At 33.2% G+C, this 18,703-nt stretch overlaps 1 long non-coding RNA gene across 2 annotated transcripts; it reads right to left on the bottom strand.

Annotated features, from left to right (window-relative positions):
- Positions 1-16,070: 16,070 nt before the first annotated feature.
- On the bottom strand, positions 16,071-17,868 carry LOC149426573 (uncharacterized). 2 transcript variants are annotated; one of them, XR_016302805.1, is made up of 4 exons: positions 17,666-17,868; positions 17,373-17,423; positions 16,639-16,710; positions 16,071-16,554 (listed from the first exon to the last, which is right to left on the bottom strand). It is a non-coding gene; the product is annotated as an uncharacterized LOC149426573 (long non-coding RNA). The 2 variants fall into 2 exon arrangements; XR_016302806.1 differs by lacking the exons at positions 16,071-16,554; positions 16,639-16,710 and adding an exon at positions 16,799-16,863.
- Between the last annotated feature and the right edge of the window lie 835 nt (positions 17,869-18,703).

Below are 18,703 nucleotides of genomic sequence, written 5' to 3'. Positions count from 1 at the left end.
CATATAAACAATTATTTGAAAAATGTATCCAATGAAATTAAAACTTGTGATTACCGTTGGGTTTATCTAAAAGTTGTTTGATTTGTGATTTGAAAGTTTTGTAATTTTTTTCAGTTTTAATTTTATCCGAAAGGGCATTAAACAATTTTATACCTTGATAATTATAATGGTGTTGACCAGCACTAGTATTACATTTAGGAATTTCTAAGTTACCACGTGATCTAGATCGGTTACTTATTTTTGTAGAAATTGTTGAATTGAAATGGTCTTTATGAATTTGTAACAGTGCATTCTTTTTAAAAATTTTGTTTAAGCTAAGAACCCCAAACGAGTCAAACAGCTCCGTGGTTGGAAATATCGATGGTTTTCTTAGGATCACTTTCAAAATTAACCTCTGAACCTTTTCTACAGGTGAAAGGTTAGTTTTGAAAGTCCCTCCCCAGCCGATTATATCATATTGTAATATGGATTGGGCAAGAGAAAAATATATAATTTTAATCATATTATATGAAAGGATGTTTCTCAATCTAATGAATAAGTAAATAAGTTTTCTTACTCTGGTTGCCGTATTTTGGACTTGTTCGTTCCATTTTAAGTGTCTATCTACTATGATACCCAGATACTTTATACTATTTTTGCATGTTATTGGTAAACAATTTACATTACCGCATTCTTTTTTATTTTCACATTGTGATGAATGGATTTTAATGGTAATATTGTTTTCAAATTTTTTTTCCTGCAAAGAGAATGGGATGAAATATGTTTTCTCGGTATTTAGTGAGAGACAATTTAGGTCGAACCATGTTTTGAGTATGTTTATATTGATATTGGCTATCCTCATTGTTTCCTCCCATGATTTTCCTTTTGTGATAACTACAGTGTCGTCTGCGTAAGATATGATATCTCCAACAATGGGAAGAGTGAACATTTGATTTACATATATAATAAAAAGGATTGGACCGATGACAGTTCCTTGCGGTATGCCAAAAGATGAGGTTTTGGGTTCACTAAAGGTATTATTTATTTTGACATATTGGAATCTCTCTTTTAGGTAACTTTGGAACCATGATAGTACTATTCCGTCCAATCCAATTTGTTTTAGTTTCTCAGTGAGTTTTGAGTGTGATATGCTATCAAATGCTTTGCGGAGATCAATGAAGATTCCAAGACACTTTTCTCCATTATCTAATTTTTGCATTATTGTTTATGTCAATTTAGCAATCGCATCCTGTGTGCTGAGATTGTCCCTAAATCCGAACTGGTCTGGGCTCATTATCTTCTTATCTTTTATGTAGTTGTTGAGTTGTTTTTTAACAATTTTTTCATAGATTTTTGCTAAATTTGATGTGAGTGCTATGGGACGGTAGTTAGAAGTGTTTTTTTCGTCACCAGTTTTAAAAACAGGGGTCACAATAGTCTTTTTATAGATGTTCGGGAATATGCCCTTCTTCAGACTAACATTTATTATATGAGCAATTGGTTTGCTGATTATCTCACGTACAGTTTTTAATGTTTTTACAGTTATGTTGTCGTAGCCAGGGCTCGCTGATCCTCGTAGACTTATTATAGCGTTTTCAACTTCTTTATCAGTTACTGAAGCAAATGTGTGGAAACCTTCTTCAAAAGTTGGGTTTAGCTCTGGTTGTTGAGTTTGTTTTTTGTCTAGGATAATATTACTAGCAAGATTAGCGCCGACATTAACAAAATAATTGTTAAAGATATCACCACAAAGTTTTGGGTTTTTTTCTGTGTCAGTATTGATTCCCTGATGAGTAATTTCTTTTGGAAATTTTTGTTTTGTGCTTTTGTTGGTTATTGTTTTGATAATTTTCCAGAACTCTTTGCTGTCTTGACCAGCATTTTTTAATTTATCACGAAAATACTTTTCTCTAGTCAGTCTAATTAAAAGCGTAAGTTTGTTTCGATATTTCTTGAAGAAAGTAGCGATTTTTTCGTCGTTAGGGAATTTTTTAGACTGGTGATAGTATTTTTCCTTATTTCTGATTGAAATCACTAATCCATGGGTTATCCATGGTTTTATTAATCTGTGTTTAGATTTTGTTTTAGAAATAAGTATTTGTGTAGAAAGGTTTATGTGATTTAGGAAAACAGTTTCGAAATTTTCCGCACAAGTATTTGGATTTTCCGATTCAATTATTGATGCCCAGGTTTCCATCTTAAGATTTGTTTCTAAAGTTTCCATATTTAAATATTTTTTTTCTTGTTTTTTTTGTCAGTTTTGTTGGGGTTGGTACTTTTTTTGTCCATGTTGTTAACGAATATACAGGTGTAGTGGTCAGTTATGCTGGTTTTCCATAATATCGACATGTTTTTTTCAGTGTTATTTGAGTTGCACCATATGTGATCGATACAGGAAGGGATTTGTCCGCTGATATTTCGGGTTGCATTATTTATATATGATTTATAGTTTAGCGAAGTCATTACATTTATATAATCATCTTTCGTTTTGCTTTGTACCCAGTGTCCGATATTAATGTTAATGTCACCAACAATAATATTAAAGGTATTTTTTTGACTCAGTAATAATTTTTCGATTTCTATAATGAAATTTGTGGGATTCGATCCGTGCGTCCGGTAGATGGCAATAATATGGTACATAATGTCGTTCACTTTTACACTCAGTTGTAAACAGTTTGCTAATTGCATTTTAATTTCTGTGACAGTGACATTGTTATATTTATTTAGAATGAACACCGCTATACCACTGGTTTTATTAATATAGGTAGTTGACGAAAAGTATGTGTAATTCGGAATACTGTACAGTGTGTCAGCGTTATTTATATTTAAGTGCGCTTCTGTTAAAACAATGAGGTCCGGTAATGTTTCAAGAAGGTTTAGTGTTACTACAAACTCATCTAGGTTTTTTTTTAAACTTCGGATGTTTTGGTGCAGAACAATGAAAGCACTTGGGACTTTTTTTAGCAGATCTCTACAATGTTGTGAATCTTCGCAAATGTGCTGTGAAACATCTGTTAATTTGTCAATTTCCTCGCCTAGAAAATCATCCATCACTTATTCATAATCGATTCTCTGTTGAGCTATGATAACCATTCGTTTTCGGTAAGTACATTTATCGCTATTCGCACTGTGTTCAGTATTGTTTTTTGTTCCGAATAAATTGTTGTTTTTGTCGCAGTTGTAGCATTTCACTATATCTTTGGTTTTTTCGCATTCACTAAATTTGTGGTTTTTTGCACAGTGTATGCATCTAGGCTTATTCATTTTGTTCAGGCATTTTAGTGATGTATGTCCGAAACCAAGGCAGTGGTAACATTGCATTAAGGGATTGCAATCTTCTATGTGCGCTCGGACAAAACCAATATTGACCCTTTGTTTATCAAGTAATATCTTTCGGATTTGGCCTGTTGTTTCTATTATTACATTGCGGAGTTGGTCACTTTTCTTGTTTTTTAATATTTTAGTTACTTTAATTGAATCATTTGGGGCATCACTTAGTTCATTGTTTTGCAACAAAAAGTCGTTAAGAAAATTATCTTCAGTATACTCCCCTCCCACACCTTTAATGACCATGCACGGTCTCTTCTTTTTTAATTCTGTAGCAGATATTCCGTTTTTATTTTTATTTATTTCCGTTTTTAGTTTGTCTGCGTCTTCTTTTTTCGAGCAAGTCATAATTATTTTATTGTTTGATGCTTTTTTGATCCCATTTATACCAATTCCTAGGTTAGGTGCTTTGATTGTTTTAGTAATAATTTTTTTTATGTCCTCAGATGTTTCTTTGCCTTCTGCAGCAATCATAACGGCATATTTGGGTTCTTCGATTTGTACTGTTCGTTCTCTTAGTACCATTGCGTACGATTTTGGTTCATAATTTTTTTCGAGTTTGGTGATAACTTTTTTTTGAAGATCTATTATTTGTTCCTGGAAATTGTTTCTCTCTTGTTTCCAGGTTTCTTCTAAGAGGTTTATGGTTAATTCGAGGTTATTTCGCACTTTCGAATCTTTTACGGTAGTTATATTTTTTAGGTCACTTTTAATGTTTTCTATTAATTTTAGCACGTCCATGATGTTAAAACTTGAGCAGCCGTGCACAAAATGCACGTCACTCCGTGTCAAACTATGTGACAATACTGACATTCACTCCGGGTCAAACTATGTGACATATATGTTGCTTACCACTCAAACATGGGCTATTATTTCATGGATCAATCCTATTAGGGCTTATTAGGTCCATATTCTATTTTGTACTAATTTACATCTAAATAAAACTTAGTGGAGTCAAAAATATATTTTTTAATTTTTTCTCATCGAACTCTTGCAATCTCTAAATTATAATGTTGAATTGAGATTTGAGTACGTTCACGATAAATTTTTTTTAAATGTTTAGATTTTGCTTTACTGTCAGCATAACCTGCGTGCTATTTATTGGTATTTTTTATTGTATATCCTTCTTTTATTGTATATCGGCTTAGGTATCTGAAATAATATTTTTTTATTTTTTAAGGAAAAATAGAGAACTGAAATCTCTTTTTGAAAACACACCGATAAGGGCAGGCGGAGGGTATCATGTGATGCTTGGAGTCTGAATCACGTACATAAAGGTTATTTTTTATTTTCCTCATCGATATTATAATTAGTTGGGGTTCGATGGCTCGTGATGAAAAGGGAAAATGAATTGATTGTCACAACGAAAGAAGAAAGAAAGTCAGTTCGTTTTATCTGAGAATCGTTTATAAAATCTGCAGATTTTTGCAAACCATTCTCCCATATGGTATGATTATTATATTCATACAATAGTAATTTGTACTCGCTAAGCCTGCAAGTAAGTATCTTGTCAGCAAGAGCAGGAGCTGTTCAATAATATAAATACTGCGCAGACCCGCGAAAAATCACGGGATATCATAATTCTAATTTTGAAACAAACAATTAAAGTAATTTTCTGTTAAAATATTATACTATAGATAGCTACTTTATCGCTTGTCTGAACTAGTTCAAACAAACAATTGAAAGTGACATTTACACTGAATGCAAATTTGAGTTCTTTTAATTAACGCACAGAAGATGGAAATTAGTATTTTTAATTGAAAAAAAATATATATTATCGGTTGTGTGTACGTAAAATCGGGTGTCCAGCGACAAAATGTTTTCAAAAGATCCGCCAAAAAAAAAACATTGGGTCGGAGCAACAACTTTTTTGGTTTTCCATCGCCAACAGAAAAGAAAAACACTGTTTTTATTTTTGTCGGATCTTTTGAATTCATTTTGCCGCAGGAGACGCGTTTTCAGTTGTGCATACGTACGTAAGATTTTAAAATTCAAAAATACGTAATTATTCTCTTATTATATTTTCAGCACATATTTTTATTAAAATTAAATTTATGCTGAAGTTTTTTAAAATAGTTAGTGCACCACCAACGATTTTGGTACCAATTATAAGAACTAGCAGTTAAAAACCCGCCGAGCGGGTTTTTGCTGCTAGGCCCTGCGGGTGGCACTTGCTTGGGCTTCGCCCAGTTTAAGTGATACTCACAACAGTTACATTTAATCAAAGATATTAGAAGAACGAGATAGGCTATGTTAGCCGCCGGACCGTAGGCGGAGTATTACCTAATTAGGGTACTTTGAATACTATCGGGACGTGTACGCACAGAAATCTGTTCTATGTATTAGTGCGGATACCTTAGCTTAAGCGAAGGTGTGCAGTAGTATTGGTGAACAAAACCGGCGACACTGGGCAAAACAATTCCACGCAGTATGAACTGCTCATAGCACATCTCGTTCTTCTAATATCTTTGCATTTAATAGATAGATATTAGGTCATTCACAGAGAGAGAACAGGAAGGAGTTAATGAATAATAACATGCTCAATTTAGGCATAATAAGAATGACAGTTGTTTAAATAAATGAAATTTTTCGTATTTGTGATGGAATATTTCAAATGAAACACTATTATTGACTACATGTCTACAACTGATATTAACTGTTATCGTACCTAATATAATTTGCTCATAGGAGACTTGCAGTGCTTAAATATGTGTTACAACCGTCAATGTCTATAAGTTGAATCAATATCGAATAGTTTGTCACAACAATTAAAGATAGTTATAACAAAGTTGACTGAAATAATAGATTATTACACATTGATTAATTGTACCCGTGTTTGTGAATAAAAGGAGGGTAATTGTGCGATGAGATTAGCAGTCGGTTTAATTAAAAGGTGTTAATTTTACTCCAACTGGTGGTAATTTTTTACCTACAACTGTTACTGTATCTTATAAAGTTTAAAGTTAGATTATATATACACCTTCCAGGAGAGTAAAAATCTATACATAAAGGTAGATTATTACAATAGCGCCCCTGAGGTGATATCTCACAAAAGCGGCGCTATGCAAATTGTCCAATTAATAAATAAATATAATGTTTATATTTTATTATGTACGTATGCATTGATATACAACGGAAATAGATAAAATAATGTTATCCGATTAAACTTTATTTTATTAAAAACAAAAAACTTTGTTCATCACTTTATTATATCCAACCAATACATGTTTCATGAACGAAGTATACACCAAAGTCAAAAATTAAATATAGATTACAATTGGAAAGAAGAAGTGGAAGGAGGGGGGAGGGGTAAGAGTAGGCTGGGTTTATAAGAATTAGGAATTACAATATGAAAAACCAGTTAAGTGGGAAAATATTTAAAAGAGAGTTTATAAAAAAATTCTTGTTAATTATATCTGCTTTTATATTTCAAGTTTTCTAATTTCTAAAATTTCTAAATTATTTATTTGCGATTCTTTATATCCTGTGTAAGTATTTTAAGACCTGAAAAAACGAATAGCATATAACCATAAAACAATATATTCATAAGACAAATTGCATTTAATAACGGTTATTCTAATAAATTGATAGTTGAAAGACTAAATAAAAAAATTAAACATATTCTCTTCAAACGGTATTTTTACCCTATTTCTAAAGATAGAAATAAATAATGGCGTAGAGTTCTGTTTGTGGATATCGATATTCCTGGTACTATTCAACCGGCGTTTTACACTAATAACAAAATGAAGAAATATATTCTTAATAATAAAGATAGCGAAAATCAAACAAAAAAATCAGGAGTTTAAACTCAATTGGGATGATTGTAATTTCTTTTACAAAGGTAGAACCAATATAGAAACTTTGATGTCAGAACTAAAAAACATCTCAGGGCTTTAAATAGAAATAGTGAATCTAAGTTTGCAAATCATCTTTTGAATAATGATCACACTTTCGATAAAAATTAAGGTCTTAAAATACTTCACTCGGGATTAAGGCATCGCAAATAAATAATTTTGAAATTTTAGAAATTAGAAAACATGTCAATATGAAATCAGATATAATTAATAAGCAAAAAAAAAAATATAAATAAAAATGAAAAATGCCATTGCAAAGTGATAAGCTTCCAGAAGAAATCCTCTTATTAAACGCTCAAGTAATTTTGCATATTTAAATATTCGCGCCAGCGATTTGGTTCATTCTTATACCGCCAGATGTGCGCTCTGTCGGCCATCTATAGCCGCCGTGCGTATCGGCGTATTGAAAGAACGCGTGATTTTTTATAAACGTCAAACATAACTAAATGGATAGATGAATTCTTGGACAAAATTGCCCCCCCTTCTGCACCTAACTTAGATGAAATAACGCCCATCTATAATACTCCTATGTCTAATCATTGGTTAGACTCTCCATTCACCTTAATTGAGCTAAAAAATTGTTTATCAACAGTCAAGGACTCATCTCCAGGCAGAGATGGTATTCCTTACAGCATAATCAAAAATAGTAATGAGAATGTTCTAAACCACTTCTTAAGCATCTTAAATAAAATCTTCCAGTCTGGTATAATGCCTGATGACTGGAGTTGTCAAATAATCATCCCTATTTTAAAAACAAACAAATCACCAAATTCTGGATCCAACTACAGGCCAATCGCTCTTTCATCCACCCTCAGTAAACTTTATGAAAAATTAATAAAAAACCGATTAGAATTTTTTGTCGAGAGTAAACAGCTTCTCTCTCCATCTCAATTTGGATTTAGGAAAAAAAATCCACTCAAGATAACCTTGCCATCATCAGCACTGATATTAATTTATCAATTTCTAAACAGGAAGTTTGTCTTGCCGTCTTTATAGATATAGAAGGCGCCTTTGACAATGTTTCCATCCCAATCCTGAAAAAAAAACTTCTAGGCCTTGGCCTTCCCCCCATGTTTGTCCAATCTATTATTAATCTATTTCTAGATAGAAAAATTTTCATTGAACTTCCAGATATTTCTCCTCAAAGTAGGTCTATTTGGAAGGGTTTACCACAAGGCGATGTATTGTCCCCCTTACTGTATAACATATACACATATGATATGCATGTCACTATTCCCCCACAAGTAAAAGTTATTGAGTTCGCAGATGACATAGCTTTCTTCTTATCATCCAAAATCATCCCTCTCGCCGTCAAATATCTTAACGAAGCCATGAATGCCCTTTGCACATGGCTCACGTTAAATGGTTTTGAACTTTCAATCCAAAAGACTCAGTGTGTCACCTTCTCAAATCGCCATAAAAACCCCCCCGTTCAAATTTTATTTAAAAATTCTCCAATCCCCAACGCTTCTGAAGTTAAATTTTTGGGAGTAACATTTGATAGGAAACTTAAATGGTCTTCCCATATTAATAATTTAGTTACTAAATGCGAAAAAAATTTCAATATCATCAGATCATTATCTGGCGTTTGGTGGGGAGCTCACCCTACTTGCATCAAGTTGCTTTACAACGCACTTATTCGAAGCCATCTTGACTATGCCTGCCCACTTTTTAGTACTCCCTCAAAAAATGTACTTGATAAATTAGACAAAATTCAATCTAAATCTTTGCGAATTATAACTGGAGCGATGCAATCGTCACCCATCAATTCCCTTCAAGTAGAATGTTCTGATCCTCCTCTTTATTTAAGGCGTCAACTATTTGCTGACAAATTTGTTCTTAAATGTTTAAATTCTAAATGTCATCAGGTTATCCCCAGCGTCTCGTTGTTCATTGACTCAACCCATTCATCTACAATCAGAGCTTCAACTAAACCTCTTCCTGACATCTGTAAAAATTTTAAGTCTCTCTCAGAGCTTCACATCATCCAAAATGATCTACTTCCCTTATACAAATTAAAATATAGTCATGTCACCCTATCCCCAACAATATTAGAAGGGATCGGAATCCTTAAAAGTCATTCCAATCTCCCGGCCCGAACTGTCAATAATATGTTCAATGACATTATTTCATCTAAATGGCCCAACTTTTCTCTTTTATTTACTGATGGATCCAAATCTCCCGACTCTCCTAACTGTGGTATAGGTATTAGCGTTTACCACAATAATTCTAATGACAGAATATTTCATTCAATTTCAAATCAATTTTCAATATTTTCAGCCGAGTGCATTGCAATAATAGAATCTCTCAAATATATAATCAAAAATAATTTTGAACATTCCCTCGTTCTCTCTGACTCTCTCAGTTCCCTCCAAAAACTTAAATCCAGTCCTCTTCTTCATCCTGATGATCACTTTGTATGCCTTATTCGAGAGATGATAGCCTCCATTCAAAGCTCTGGTAAAACTGTAACTCTGATTTGGATTCCTGGACATGTTGGTGTCATGGGTAATGATATTGCGGATGCCTTGGCAAAACAAGGAGCGTCCAACCCTGTTGTTACCCTCGTAAACCACATTCCCCTATCTGACATTTTTTCCATCATCAAAGATAGATCCCGCAATGTTTGGTCGGAGTATTGGCACATTGATAGTCAATCCAAGGGAGCCTGCTATGCCTCAATACAAAGGACTATTCCATCAAAACTGTGGTTTCAGCAATTCCCTCATTTTTCTAAAAAATAAATTTCTTCACTTATTCGAATGAGGATCGGACATTGCTCCGTTCCTTCCCATCTTTTTAAAATTCACGTCCTTGACTCCCCAGATTGTACATTCTGTGGTCTAGAAGTGGGAACTTTAGATCACATATTTTTTGGTTGTCCCTCTCTAAACAAATATCCTCTCTTCTATCAAGCCTTATCTAAAATTGCCTCCCCTCCATTCAACATCTCATCTCTTCTAAGTCTGAACTCGACTCCGATTTTCATTATAATTTTGAAATTTGCCTATTTAAATAAAATTAATATTTAAATTCACCTTTCATTTCTCAATAATTTTAAATGATGGCCAAGAACACCCTTGAAGGGTGAAAGCCAGAAATAATGAAAAAAACTATGCTGCTGTATCTAGGCGAGTTTGAAGGCGTGCGAAATCAGGTCGTTTGTGAACTTTTTGTACGAAAAAAGTATTTTTAAAAATCGCTTAAGATATTCTTTAAGATACGTGGTATTTAAATAACTGATAATTTTTTTTTTTCATAAATTATAACTGTTGCCTAGGTTCAAAGTTTACCTTTTTTTCCAATTTTTTGCCTTTAATGGAGTAGGAATAAAAATCTTCACGATTCTTCACGCTAATTTTAATAGGATATTATTGCTGTGTCTTTTTTGTACACGGAAAAAAAATCATCACCAACTTTAATCTATAAAATACAAACTTAGCGCCCAAGTTACACGCTACTTTTTATAAAAGCATTAAAAATCATTATCAACATTTCAACTAATAAGAATTAACAAAAAATAAGTGGTATTTCTTATTAATTCTTTAAAAAAACATCAATTATGCCAAATGGTCGAACGCCGAGAGCGATGTCGCGCCAAATCATCAAAATTGGCCATTGTCGCGCCGCGCCGCGGCGTGAGGGGTTTAATATGATGCGAGCTATTTCCAGAGTATGGCGGGGATCCCATCATACTACTCTTAAACTAATGTATGATTCCCTAGTGCGAAATCACTTGGATTATGGCACATTTCTTTTCGACCCACTTCCTAAATATCTGGATACAAAACTTTAAAGAATCCAATCAAAAGCGCTCAGAATGAGTTTAGAATTAGTTCAATCTAATGAAATCTTCTCCGATTGATTTTCTCCAATGTGTAGATCCTCCCTTATTTTGAGAAGACAATTCTTCGCGGATAGAGATATTTTCAAAGCATTATCTTTATCGTTTTACTCTTTGGAAGAGAGTCTCGATCGTTTGTTCAGTATTTTGAACAGCAGAAAGAAGATAATAGATAGAGATCGATTCCCTCTCCTACTAAAGAGTTTTCTTTCATCCAGATCTCTGTCTGCTTCCATCCAAAATCTATAAGATGATCAAAGCCTTCCTATTCACAGTACCCCGTTTGATTCTATCAATTTTATCCCCAGCCTAATAACTTCTGACTTCCGGACGAACATTTTTTCTTCCATTAATAACTTTCAAAATGTTAAGGAACATTTTAAAAACATTATCACTTCAAAGTTTCCGGGATTTTCCCTCATATACACAGATGGTTCTAAATCTGATCACAAAGAATCTGGCCCATCGGTATATATTCCGGAATTCAATGTAAATCTGTCTTATAAATTGTCTAAAGAAATTTCCATATTTACTGCAAAATGTTTCGCCATTGAACAAGCTTTAATTCAAATCTAGATTCTCAATATTCGTCGAGCCTTACAATTTCCTCTAATATCGTTCGTTGTCCCGGAAACCACGGTATTTATAATATTAAAACATCCTCACTTTTTAACTATCCCGCAGCCAAGTGGGGGAGTAGGTAATCCCCAAAATCACTATCCTCCTTATATTAGCTTAAATACTTTACATATTATTTTAATATTTTACGTATTCCTACGCAAATACATAATTTACCATTAATAATTGACTGAATAATTGGGATTTCTATAGTTTAAAAGCCCATAAGACAAAAATGCATGGGGTCATCGGAAGACCCACTTGGTTACAAACGTTTTGTTTGGCATCTTGGCCTGTCAAGAGTTAATCGAATCTAAGTTTGAGACAATATTGGTTTGGGTGCCTGGCCATCTAGGAATTGAGGGTAACGAGAAAGTTTATTCACTCGCTAAACTTGGAACAGTCTCTGGTTATATTAATTAAGATTTTAGAATTTCTTTCTCTAGCGTCTTCTCTATTCTTAAATCCAACATGTCTCGTTTCTGGGAAAAAATTGGACAAGTACGAAAACTCGAACTGGATCTTACTATGCTGGAATACAAAATCATATTCCAAGTAAACCTTGGTTCCACGGCAAAAAAATCCAAAAGATTTATTCCCTGTATCTCGAGAATGAGAATTGGCCACTGCTCTATTGAAGCTCATTTCTTTAAAATTCAGATACTCGAGAGTTCATTCTGCAGTGTGGTGTGGAAGAGGAGACTCTTAACCATGTCTTCTTCAATTGTAAAAATCATTATTCTTTCAAATGCATTTATCGTTTGCTTATTAAAATTACCCAACAGTCTACCTTTAGTATTCCGTGATTGCTGTCTATCAACAATTCTCGCTTATATTCAGTTATATATAAGTACATAGACTTGAATGACTTCAATATATTATATGTCCTATCCTCTTATGGATAATCCACAAAAGTTTAACCATCTATCTTAACTTTAACGGCACTTTTTTTAGGGTCAATTGCCTTATAAAAAAATATATATATTTAGTATACGGTATTTGGCTAGAGTAAGGTGATTTACAGTTTACAGCGTGGTCACTTGTGGAATTTTTGTGACGCGGCGCGCGAAACGTTCGTTCCGAACCGAAGAGTGTTACCTAGAACACAAAAAGCTTGCGGAACACTGTTCTAGGCCACCATTTCAAATTATAGAGAGAGGGAAGGTGAATTTGTAGATTAATTTTATTTAAATTGGCAAATTTCAAAATTATATGAAAGATTGGTCTCGAATTCAGACTTAGAAGGGATGAGATGTTGAATGAAGAGAAGGCAATTTTAGATAAGGCCTTACAGAAGAGAGAAAATATTTGTTTAGAGAGGGACAGCCAAAAAATATGTGATCTAACGTTCCCACTTCTAGACCACAGAATGTACAATCTGAGAAGTCAAGCGCGTGAATTTTAAAAAGGTGAGAAGGAACGGAACGATGTCAAATACTCATTCGAATAAGTGAGGAAATTTCTTTTTTGGGAATTGTTAAAACAGCGATTTGATGGGGTTGTCCTTTTTATTGAGGTATTGGGAGCTTTGAATGTAGGCTATCATCACTCGAATGACACACAAAGTGATGAACAAGATGAAGAAGAGAACTGGATTTAAGTTTTTGGGAGGCACAGAAAGAGTTAGAGAGAACAAGAGAATGTTCAAAATTATATTTGGGATATTCAATTACTGCAATGCACCGGCTGAAAATATTTGCTTTGAAATTGAATGGAATATTCGGTCATTAGAATTATTGTGTTAAACGTTAATACCTATACCATAGTTAGGAGAGTTTGGGGATTTGGAGCCATCAGTAAATGAAAGAGAGGAGTTGGATCATTTAGATGAAACATGTATATCATTGAACAATACGGGCCAGGAGATTGGAATGGCCATAATATGTTTAGGCACAGCATATTATACCCATTAATATGCTATTTTGTTTTGGGAACAGCTAATACCCGTAAAGTCAATTTGTTCGCTTTCCGGAACTCGTTGTCTCCCTTACCTTCATTAATTATAAATAGAGACCGGATTATATGCATTTGCATATTTGCATATGCAAATGCATATTTAGACCCTTTTCAGCGGTAGTTGCATATTTTATTTTATATATTATATATTTCATATTTTATATTTACACTTGAAATCGTTCAGATGCCTCACATAGCGACACTATAGACGTCAGATAGCAAGGCGCGCGGCCAGCGAAGCTGAGCAAAGAACTGATAACTGATCTTACTGATCGCTACGGCCGGCTTCCGCCGGAGCGGGGGGGAACCTCTCTCATCTTCGCCTGCGCTCGCGCCTACTCGACTTAATTCGGCTAATTGCCGAAAACAATTCATTCATTCGTATGAGGGGTGATTTGGCATATTTTTATGGTAATTCAGTGAATTGCTAATTTTGTTTTTGACTGGTCGCACGCGCTGTTCTTTAGAGTTTCGTCTAGTGTTTTGTTTATTTGCACGAAGTTGTACATTGTGAAAGTGAACCATGCCCCCTGATAAAAAAGTGCCCATACGTGGATAGCTGAATATCCTGGAATATTTACATACGACGAAAAAGTTTTATACTGCCGAGTTTGCGAGAAAAAAATTTCTAGCACAAAAAAGTTCCAAATAGACCAGCATGTCAAAACCAGTGTTCATATCGCAGGAGTGCAGAAGAAAGGCCCACGACAACAAGTTTTTACAGTGGCAAGTAGCAGTAACAGTGAACTAACCTCCAAAGGTAAACAACAAAATCACTTTAGCATGGATCTATGTGAAGCATTTCTTGCAAGCAATATCCCTCTATACAAACTGACAAATCCTGCCTTGAAGGATACTCTCAGAAAATATTGCATAAATCAAAATATACCGGATGAATCTACTTTATGTAAAAATTACATACTATCAATTTATCTACATGTGCTGGAAGAAATACGCAATGAACTCAAGGATAACATCATATGGATTTCAGCTGACGAAACCACCGACACTTGCAACCGTTACATTGCAAATTTGATTGTTGGTGCATTAAAACTTGAACCTTCACCTTCCTATTTGGTGGCCTGCAGAGAACTTGAAAAGGCAAATCATTCTACGATCGCCAGATTTCTGAATGAGGGTATAAAAAAAATATTTCCTGAATCTTCTGCGGATGAAAATGTGTATGTGTTGCTCTCAGATGCTGCCCCCTATATGATCAAAGCAGGCAAAGCCCTCCAAGTATTTTATCCCAATTTGATTAATGTGACGTATTTTGCTCACGGAATTCACAGACTCGCCGAAGAAGTGAGATCCACGTTTGCGAATGTAAATAACCTGATTTCATCAGCAAAGAAAGTGTTTCTTAAGGGCCAGCTTTCCGCGTAAAGAATTTAGATTTGGGTAACACCCACAAAATAAACAATATTTAGTGTTAAAAGAATCCGACAGAGGTGTCACTGTCTGAATTCGTATTAGGAATAATTTTGGGGATTATTTAATAATTTAAATAACGAAATTAAATTACCGACATCTATTGCAATTTTAGAAAAACAGACCCATTTTTAGTTAGCACCGAGCAAATTAGAACGAAAGTCGAAATGAAGATGGTTCTCAAAATATGGGTTTTATTACGGATTTAATTAATTTTTTTTTTTTTTAATTTTACAAAAAACATTTACGAAAGTTATTTGTATAGGTATACAAATTACTTTACTTTACTAAAATACTATTATCACTTTAATAAAAGTAATTTATAACTTTTATAAAATCAATAAATATTTTTACATCAATAAGGTTTTTCTTATATGGGTATCTTTTAAGGGTGTCCGGGGGTAAAGTGCTCAAACTTCAGGAGGTTATTCTAAATGCTAGAAGAAGTAAAAAAGAAATGGAAATTATTCGAATTTCCAAATTTTTTCCACAAAAATTTATTTTCCGTAGAAGAAATTGTTTTTTTTCCATACAAAAAATTAAACTTTTTTACTCGAAAACTATCTTAAAACGTTGGAATTCCAAAAAAAGTTTTTTTTCTTTTTTACTTGTACTATCAATTAGAATCACCTCCCGAAGTTTGTGCACTTTACCCCCGACATCTTGTATAATATGCGCAATATAATATTTATACAGGTGTAATATCTACTTTTGTACATTTATATAAATTATATACACGTTTACATTTTTATGCTCATCAAATTTATTATATTATAAAGATAGATAGAAAGATCCTTAGTGCTTCCTGAGGACTTAAAAATCAGAAGACTTTTTTGTAATTATTTATTTATTCATTTAAACAATTCAATAATTATAAAGAGTAATAAAACATGTAAGCAACATTAAATTACATTCTAAAATGTGAAAGGGGCTTTATTTATTTACATTTTTATGAAATTACTACTTTTAATAGTTTAAGCTTTCAGTGAACTTTCAATTTTATTTTTAACTTCTCTAAATATTATCTGTTTAATCACAAACACAAGTAACACTCAAAATGAAAGATTGGTGGTTCCGAAATATTCCCATAAATACGGTGAAAGAACCCTAAACTATAAACTTATTACCCTAAACATGCTTCGAGCGAAATGCGGATCTGTAAACCTTATCGTCAATCTGAGCAAAACATACCATGAACGTCAATATAGCAACAGCCTTTGTTCTGCTGCAGTTTCATTAAATGCCGAGAGATCCGTTTACAGTCTCCAAAAAGCAATACTGGGGCACAACCCTAGAAGCAAAGCTAAATGATTGGAATACAGAAAGATAAAAACACACCATTGTCAAAAATATCTTCGCCGTAAATGATTAAATAAAATTAGATTTATTCAGGAAGGCAAGCATTACGGTGATCGATGTTAAAAATCTAACATAGCCCTAGAATAACTCCAGTATCTTTAAGAAACCTTTCTCTTAAAGCTCAGAAAAAAAACTTTCCATGACAGTTAGATATACCACTCTACAACAAGACCGCGTACGGTAAAACTGTAAAAAAAAAAAAAGTAATAAATAACAAAATAAATATTTCACAACACAATAATTTCATCGAAAATCTTAAATCCGTTTCACCTTTCTACATTTTCTATATTCTCCTTAAGAGTATAATCCTTAGATAATGCCTTTTCAGATTATTCGTGGAAGCTAGAAAAAAATAAAATCATTGATTATAACTGCACTTCAAGTGACCTTTTAAATAACAGTAAAGGGCTCAAATGATTTTATTATTACATCCGTGCCTTTGCATCTTTACAAGACTTGGGCAAAACATTCTGTAGCGGAGTATAGATTTCACATCTGAAACATAATTAAAGAGTTTATTGAAAATAGAACACCTAGGTACGGTTAGTCAAAAAACGTACAATAAAGTTAATTCTAGGTAGAAATTGTACAGTTGACATTCAGGACAGGTTCACTCCCTCCTCCTCAAAAAAGACCCTCTATACAGCATTCTCAAAGATGACACAGGCTCTGAGAGAAATTATTTTCTTCAGGGCCTCCTTCCGACATAAAAAATAACATCACTGAACTAAATTATATTCCCCACAGTTTCAGAACTTTCAATAGCTTTTTTCGCTGGCACGTTCATTATTTTTCTGGATTCCACGTTTGAGTATTGTTATTTGAAACAGATGGCCCATATATTATTATTACATATTATATTATATTTCGGACATCGTTGCATTGTGAATCATTAGAGCAGATGTAAAGTGACGTGTGTATTTGTGTACGTAGAAAGTTAATTCACAAATAAATCACGATCATATAGTATCCTCAACAAGCAAACTAAATTAATAAGAACTTACCCCGTAATTTCTAATATTTTGGAATTAGTTTTATTTCCCAAAGTACGTATTCTGAAAAAATTAAAATAATAATTTTTATAACTTTTTACTACACAGTACATAAATAAAAATAATAATTAATTTTTATAATAAATTATCGTTTATCGTATTCTGAAAAAAATAAAATAATAATTTTTATAACTTTTTACTACACAATACATAAATAAAAATATGAATTACAAATGTTTATAATAAATTATCGTTTATAATAAATATAAGCTTGTAAATCAAATATTGTACTGTTTTCTTCTCACCTATCATGCGTTGAACCCTTTGGAGATATATTGTTTTCTTTGGAATACGAGATGTCTTTCGCTTATTTCCCATCTTTGAAAAAACAATATTTATGAACTGATATACTTTACACGCTTAAAATTATCTTTATAGGTTCAAATATTTGCACGTAATCGCACGTCTGTAGATCATAAAACGTTGAACGACACGTCTGCCCCCAAAGCCCTCGAGTTGGCGAATGAAGCTTTGCAATGAAAAATAAGTTAATCTTCATGTCGGAGCGAGCGCGCTATAATAAATGTGATTTAAAAGCAATAAGCGTAAGCGACAGTTGTGAAAATATTTAATTAAACATGACTTATTAACAATACAGCAAAAATTTCTTTAAAAATATCTTAAGTAGCATTTAAAGAAGCAATTTGAATTTTTTCATACCTGTAACTTGTAATATAACAGAAACACATGTGTAAATAATAATTTTTGGAGCATACTTTGCAATTTTTTTCTATCGAGGGAATTTTATGTAATTAACGTTTCGGCCCTACACATATTCAGATAATATCTTGAAAAATAGCATATATTTTTTTAAGAACTTAGAAACTTAAAGTGTTCAAGGGAAATATGATATAAATCGGTAGAATATCGGAATTCCGGCCCTTGGCGCCTGCTCGTATAAAGGCCTACAAAGAAAAACTGCCAAATATCCCTTTACCTCCTGAGCCAGTAATAACACGTTGGGGTACATGGATCGAAGCTGCGATGTTTTACCATGAACATTTTGAAGCCATCAAGGGTGTTATCAATGACTTCGATAGTGCAGAGGCTTTGGCAGTTTTCCAGTGCAAAGAATCGTTTGACGACGCCAGTATTAAAAAAAACCTAGCTATGATTACCACTCATTTCGCCTACATACCTGCAAGTATAAAAACGCTTGAAACTCATGGATTGGCGTTGAATGCATCTATTCAGGTTATGAAGGAAATTCGCCTTATGAATTCCTCGTTGCCAAAGCTATTCCCGAGTAAACTCAAAGAAAAATTTGAAAACATACTGAATAA

The sequence above is a fragment of the Hesperophylax consimilis genome, chromosome 1 (assembly GCF_061612785.1).
Source record: "Hesperophylax consimilis isolate HC1 chromosome 1, BYU_Hcon_1.0, whole genome shotgun sequence".
NCBI classification, from domain to species: Eukaryota; Metazoa; Arthropoda; class Insecta; order Trichoptera; family Limnephilidae; genus Hesperophylax; species Hesperophylax consimilis.
Note: the sequence above shows the minus strand (reverse complement) of the source record. Positions and strands in the feature narration are given on the sequence as shown.